We start from the raw sequence: 7,350 nt of genomic DNA, 5'->3' as shown, positions 1-7,350 counted from the left end.
ACTTACAGTCTAAGCACTAATTCTTCTTAGCAACACCAAAGAATATGCACTTACTTCCAGCACTATCCCACTGCTTCTTCCCTTGCCGTATTACCAGGGATCACATCCTTTCTTTTCTGCATTCAACCAACATTTACTAATGTAGAAACTGGGGCCCTATGATGTTATTATGATACAGTATTTAGGGAGAAATAGTATCATATTTGAGGATTCTTCTCCATTCTTACCAGTGAGGTCCAGTCTCCATATCTCTAATCCAGACTGCTCACCTTCTTTATCTGTCTACTCTGGTCTATTCCACATGTCATTACAAAAGTATCATCCTAAAGTGTATGTATGGTCATAGTCAAACATCAGAAAAGGACCCCTCCAATTTGCTAAATAAATCCAAGTGTGTAAGCGTAGAATTCAAAGACTTCCATGTCCTGATCTCAATACTCATCTGCAATTCTTATTCTATTTTTTCCATAATACATCTTTATTCTTTGTGCAACCTGACAACTTGACATTGCCTATATAGTTTCCCATCTCTGAGATACTATTCCCTTCAAATGAAATGCTCCTTTACTTCATATTGAGCTGTCAAAATGCTACCAAGACTTAAGGATAAACTCAGAGCCTTATTTGAATTCCCAATTACATTCTCACATTTCCTCAAACTTTTTGTTACACTTTTGTATCTCTCACTGCAATGAATAACTTCTATTTTTAATTGTATTTACATGTGTCACTGTTATATTCTATTATCTGGCAACTCAAAAAAATTAGCACCCTGAGTATTTTAATGTTCCATTCATTCATACTATCTATGATAGCTATAAATTTCATTAACTTTTCAACAGTATTTCTTTTCTTTCAAGTTAGTCCTCCTAAGTCTTAGGTGAGATTGCCTCCTTTCTTCACCTTTCTTTGTTTATGAGTAATATATTGCAAATTGAAACAGAAATGAGCACACCTCAGAAATCATTCTTTAAGAAATGCTGTGTATCCACTCTGAGTATCTGAAGACTACATATTTAAAAAGGAAACAGAAATAATATATAATAGCAGAATCAGTTATGAGATGCGTTTCACATGGGAAATGGGTAACAAACAAATGTTTTCTTATAGTTAAAACTCTGAAAAATCATAGCTGCAAATGAAAAATAAGTCATGATCTGTATCAATAACAGAAATTTATATGTACTTTTTTTTTCTTTGACACAGAGTCTTGCTCTGTTGCCAGGCTGGAGTGCAGTGGCGGAACCTTGGGTCACTTCAAACTTTTCCTTCTGGGTTGAAGTGATTCTCGTGCCTTAGCCTCCCAAATAATTGAGATTACAGGTTTGTGCCGCCACACCCAGCTAAACTTTGTATTTTTAGTAGAGACGGGTTTTCGCCATGCTGGCCAGGATGTTCTCAATCTCTTGCCCTCGTGATCTGACCGCCTTGGCCTCCCAAAGTGCTGGGATTACAGGCATGATCCATTGTGCCTGGCCCATATGTATATTTTAAGACTGCACTAAGAAAATTCAGAAAACTTTCAGCCTACATAGATACTATAGCTAGACAGACAGGTACGTATTGGAAGACACTGATCATGGCCTGAGTCTTAAAGGAGACTGGCAGAGATCCAAGACACCTCAGCTTCACCCTGTTTGTTTGCTTTCTCATGTGCACAAACCAAAGTGTGTCAAAACCTTTGAATATCTCAAATATTAATTTAAGTATAAGTACATACATCAATTACAAATAATTGATAGCCGTCACTAAGAGTAGGTTTGAGGGTTATTTTCACTCTCCACTTTTCAAGGCATCAGAGAAGTGATCACTAGGAATAACATAGAGAAATCTTTGACCTGGTACTCAACAAGATTTTCTTCTACTGTCTATTAATATGGGTGATGTGCGAGTCCCATTCAGTGCCTCTCATCAGTCCACAATTCACATTAATTTGTAGCAAATTGTGTGTGAGAGCAGAGAATTCACACATCTTTTCTCTGTGCCGAACATAACTCAAGAGTCAAAAGAAGTTTCTCATTAATCTATGGTTCATAAGAGTTGTTTCTGGGCCTGTTTACTCATGCAAAAATCCATGAATATACAGGAAATGATTCCTTTGACCCAAAAAATAGTGTGTGTGGGGGGGGAGATTACATGTCTAGAAGAGTTTTATATATTAAAATTTTGTTGAAAAACCACTTTTATTCTGGATACCACCTAGGAAAGTATCCCTCATGTGACAAAAAGTCCTTTATCCTATGGCTACAGCCTGTGACTCATGAGTAAATGATTAAATCCAGAGGATGCAGCTGTGGATTAAATTGTCTCTTTGCCACCTCTTGGTCTTTGGTGTTTGTTCAGCAGTGTAACTTAGAAGAATGTGTAACTAATTGTTCTATTTGTTGATACAGCCCTTTCAAATATCCATGTCTACATGAGAACAATCCTTTCCTTTGTAACTGCTAAATGCAACTGCAACTTTCAGATGGGAGTGATACATGTGGACAGCAAAGATGAAAAGAACTTCACTAAATAGTGTTTCTCATCACTTTGAAAAATGTCACCCATGTTCAGCATGCAAAAAGAAACAATGAAGAATATTGACATGCTCAGCATGGGAAATCGAGTCGTAGCCTTACATCTTTCACTTGATTATTTCCAACATTATTTTCCACCCTTCTGATCAAAGACTCTCAATTAGCTCAATTTTTCAGATCATTTTTGGCACTGGAACATCATTAGACAAGTTCTTGGAATAGTACATCGGCCTATTCTTCATTAGTTTGACCTACTACCTTTCTTATATTAAGCTCATTACAAATGGACTACAGAATAAGAATTTTAAAAATAAAGGTTTTCTACCAATCCTAGTTAATTGTTGATATTAGATAGTAGTTAACTGTGTGCTTCCTTAAGTATGTTTTTAGGAGTCATAAACAGAACCTCTGTATTAAATATATTTTCACATTTCAAGTGATTCTTGGCATTTATGTCATTCACGTTGTTTTTCTCAACATTTATACCATTTAATCAGTCAGAAAAAAAAGTAGTGGGTGGTTAAGAAGTTATTTACAGGAAAAGTGAGGCATATAATAATTAATGAAAGACACTTAACTGACATCACCAAAAAGAACTGACAAAACTTAAACACTGAAATAGTTTTAATAGTCATCAACTTCATACAATGTTATACTTTATCATTCAATAAATGTAGTTAATTTTGTACTTTTCAATGTTTAATACTTACTAGTGGAAACTTTAACCAAGATATTTGAGGCAATATTTCATCTTATGCTATTTGTTTTTTTTAATGCATTTTGTGCAATAAATCTGACATCTTCAATAACAGTCGGCTGAAACGAACATGTAATTTATCATCCAAACCAGGACACTATTGAGAATGTGAGGGGATACCATTAATATTATGCTGAGATAACCAGTGTGAAATCAAATTTCTGCAGAAAAGCCACAACTTACGGACATCCTGAAGTTATGCCAACTAATCAGAAATAAGGGTAGATCAGATTTCTTCTCCTCTTTGAAGATTTTTTTTATTGTCTTTTCTCTCCCCCTCTGACTTCTTACAGAGGAAAAGCTATGAGAAAAGAAAATAGAATAAGGTCTGGAGACTAAGTGCAGTCATAACGACATTTTAGTAAATGACAGACCATACATACAACTGTGGTCCCCCGTGATGATAATCAAGCTAAAAAATTCCCTGGCCTAGTGATGTCACGGCTGTCAGAATAGCACAGTGTGTCGTGTCATGCATGTGTCTGTGGTGATGCTGGTATAAACAAAGCTACTGTGCTGTCAGTCATATAAAATGGTAGCACATATAATTTTGTACAGTACATAATAGCTGATAATAATAATAGACCACTATGTTACTGGTTTATGCATTTACTATACTACACTTATTATTTTACAGTATAATCCTTCTACTTATTACAAAAAACTAACTGTGAAACAGCCTCAGGCAGGTCCTTCAGGAGGTATCCAGAAGAAGGCATGGTTATCATAGGAGATGATGGCTCCATGTGTGTTATTGTCTCTGCAGACCTTCCAGTGGGACAAGATTCGGCTCTGGAAAACACAAATATTGACGATCCTGACCCAACGTAGGCTTAGGCAAATGTATGTGTTTGTGTCTTTGTTTTTAACAAAAAACATTTAAAAAGTTAAAAAAATGAAAATTAAAAAAATTTCAAATAGATATAAGCTCATAGTATAAGGCTATGAAGAAAGAACACACTTTTGAACAGCTGTACAATGTATACAAAATGTTACTATAAAAAAGCTAAAAAGTAAAGAAATTTACAAGTTTATAAAGTAAAATTGTTACAGCAAGCTTAGCTTATTATTAAAGAAAAAATAATTGTTTATCAATTTACCGGTAGCCTAAGTATATAGTGTTTATAAGTCTACAATAGTGTATAGTAATGCCCTATGCCTTCACCTTCACTCACCACTCACTCACTGACTCACCCAAAACAACACCCAGTTCTGCAAGCGGTATTCATGATAAGTGCCCCATACAGGTACACCATTTTTTTATCTTGTATGCTATGTTTTTACTGTACCTTTTCTATGTTTAGATATGTTTAGATAGCACAAATGTCATTCTGTTACAAGTGTTCACAGTATTCAGTACATTTACATGCTATATAGGTTTGTAACCTAGGAACAGTAGGGTATACTGTATTTCCTAGGTGTTTAGTAGGTGACACCATTTAGGTTTGTGTAAATACATTCTACGATGTTCACACAACTATGAAATCACCTAAAGGCATTTCTCAGAACACATCACCATTTATAAGTGAAGCGTGACTGTAATTCAGATTCAAATTTGGGCTCTTCCAGATAGTAGCTGAGTGATGTTTCTCATGTTATCTGTTTTCATTTTCATTTTGAACTACAGTGTCTTGTCCATATTGCCATGTATTGAAATCATTTAATATGCTAAACTAATCCTCTTGAGCAGAGCTGTATAATACATTAGCCATTAGCAACATATGGCTTCTTTTTTAACCTGTGGCTTTTTACATGCAAATTTGAAATAATTAGTATTAAATAAAACACAAAATTTAGTTGCTCAGTCACACTAGCTACATTTAAGTGTTGAATAGCCACATGTAGATAACGGCGACTATGGTAGAATGCGGATTAGATTTCCATCATTGCAAAAACTTACTTTGGACAACACTCGGAGGGACGATTTTCGTCATTATTTCTTGCTTAGACACTGTCAAATCTTTCCAAAATGTCAGTTTACATTCACTTCGGCATTCTTGAATCTGATCTCCATTTGGCAGCCAGAGAAATTCTCTCCAAAGGCAAACTTTGACAGTTAACTTCCTAATTAAAACCATTTAATGGTAACCTGTGGCTCCAGCCCTCCCTATATGGTCTCGCTACTTCATTCATCCCAGCCTTAGTAAAACACTCTTGCTTCTGCTTTCTGCTTCCAACCACTTGGATCTTGTTATTCCCCTTGCATTTTCCAGGCATCTTTCCTCCATGGGTCCTTCAACTGTATCATTTTCACTGCCTTGAATGCTCTTTGTGCTATTCCTCAGGTATGTCTCCTACAGATCAGCCTAACTGTCATTTCCCAGGGGAGTTTCCCCAAGCTTCTCTGAAAGATTACATCTTCCATGATAACTCTAAAACACCATAAAATTTCCCTTCAAAGGGCATACACATTTATATTTGTTGGTATATCTTCTTTCCTACTATGTCTCAAGTAAACTTTGGGAGAATAGAAACTGTGACTATTATGTTTAAGTTTGTTTTTTTCTCAATATCAGTCTTTGTGGCAGGCAAATAGTGATAAAAAGGAGTGAATGCTTATTCTGATGTTTATTTTTCATTATATTTGAAATTCTACCACAGTGGCTTCTGCAGAACTGGCATACATGGAACAAAAGAATGAGCCCAACCAGCAGTATTACTATAAAAATGTATACCACCTGATCACAGAAGAAAATCTGTCAGAACAATGGGATTAATTTCCACAGGTCTTCAATCCCACACCCTGCCTTGATGACTCATGTTGTTTCTCTTGTATTTAAGCTAGAATTCATTAATAATTATATATGTAAATATGAAATGGAAATCTGAGTTCCAACATCAATAATTTTAATAATTAATATAATAATCAATTATTAACTCACACCACTTTCTATAAGAAGGTTATAAGATGTCCATCTTTTGAGATTTAAATACAGCTCTGGTCCAGAAGAACAAGTCCTTTTTTTGTTTTTTGTTTTTTTTTTATCTGAAACCAAAAGAGATTATTTTTTGGTTTTCTGTCAGGCCAGCATTTTAATATGCTTGACATTGTTGACTTTCCGATAAATGTTTAAAAGATATTATAAATTAAACTTAAATGATTAATGGTGTTCAGTTTTATATTTATATATCTTATTTATAAGTGACTTTAAAAATATTTTTCAGGAGGATTTAAATGATCAGCTTAATGACACATCAATGTATTTCATGTCAATTAGTACTGAACATCAAGCTCTTTTCATCAAATAGTAAAATTCTATTAAAGAATAAAATAACATGAAAAAAACTTTTTAAAAAATGCCTATCCATATCATCTTTAGAAAGAAGACATGCTATGCTACAAAATTAACGTTAAACCCAGAAATTCCGTTACTGGGCATATACCCAAAGTATTTAAACCATTCTGTTATAAAGACACATGCAAATGTATGTCTATTGCAGCACTGTTTACAATAGCAAAGTCTTGAAAATCAACCAAAATGCCCATCAAAGGTAGACTGGATAAAGAAAATGTGGCACATAGACACCATGGAATATTATGCATCCATAAAAAAGGATGAGTTCATGTCCTTTGCAGGGACATGGATGAAGCTGGAAACCATCATTCTCAGCAAACTGACACAATAACAGAAAACCAAACACCACATGTTCTCACTCATAAGTGGGTGTTGAACAATGAGAACACATGGACACAGGGAGGGGGATATCACACACTGGGGCCTGTTAGCGGGTAGGGGAACTAGGGGAAGGATAGCAAGGGGTGGGGGAATTGGGGAAGGATAACATTAGGAAAAATACCTAATGTACATGATGGGGGGATGGATGCAGCAGACCACTATGGCATGTGTATACCTATGTAACAAACCTGCATGTTCTGCACATGACCCCAGAACTTAAAGTATATATATATATATATATATATAATATATATATATATATAAAACAATTGATTGCTACCTATAATTGCAGTATCGAAGGTTTTTATTGGGCATTACATTTTCTCTCCTAAATGTTTACTAATATTTTCAATAAAAAACACTTTTTACTTTGAAATAAATACTCAACATCCCTAAA

Source organism: Saimiri boliviensis, chromosome 16 (genome assembly GCF_048565385.1).
Source record: "Saimiri boliviensis isolate mSaiBol1 chromosome 16, mSaiBol1.pri, whole genome shotgun sequence".
NCBI lineage: Eukaryota > Metazoa > Chordata > Mammalia > Primates > Cebidae > Saimiri > Saimiri boliviensis.
Note: the sequence above shows the minus strand (reverse complement) of the source record.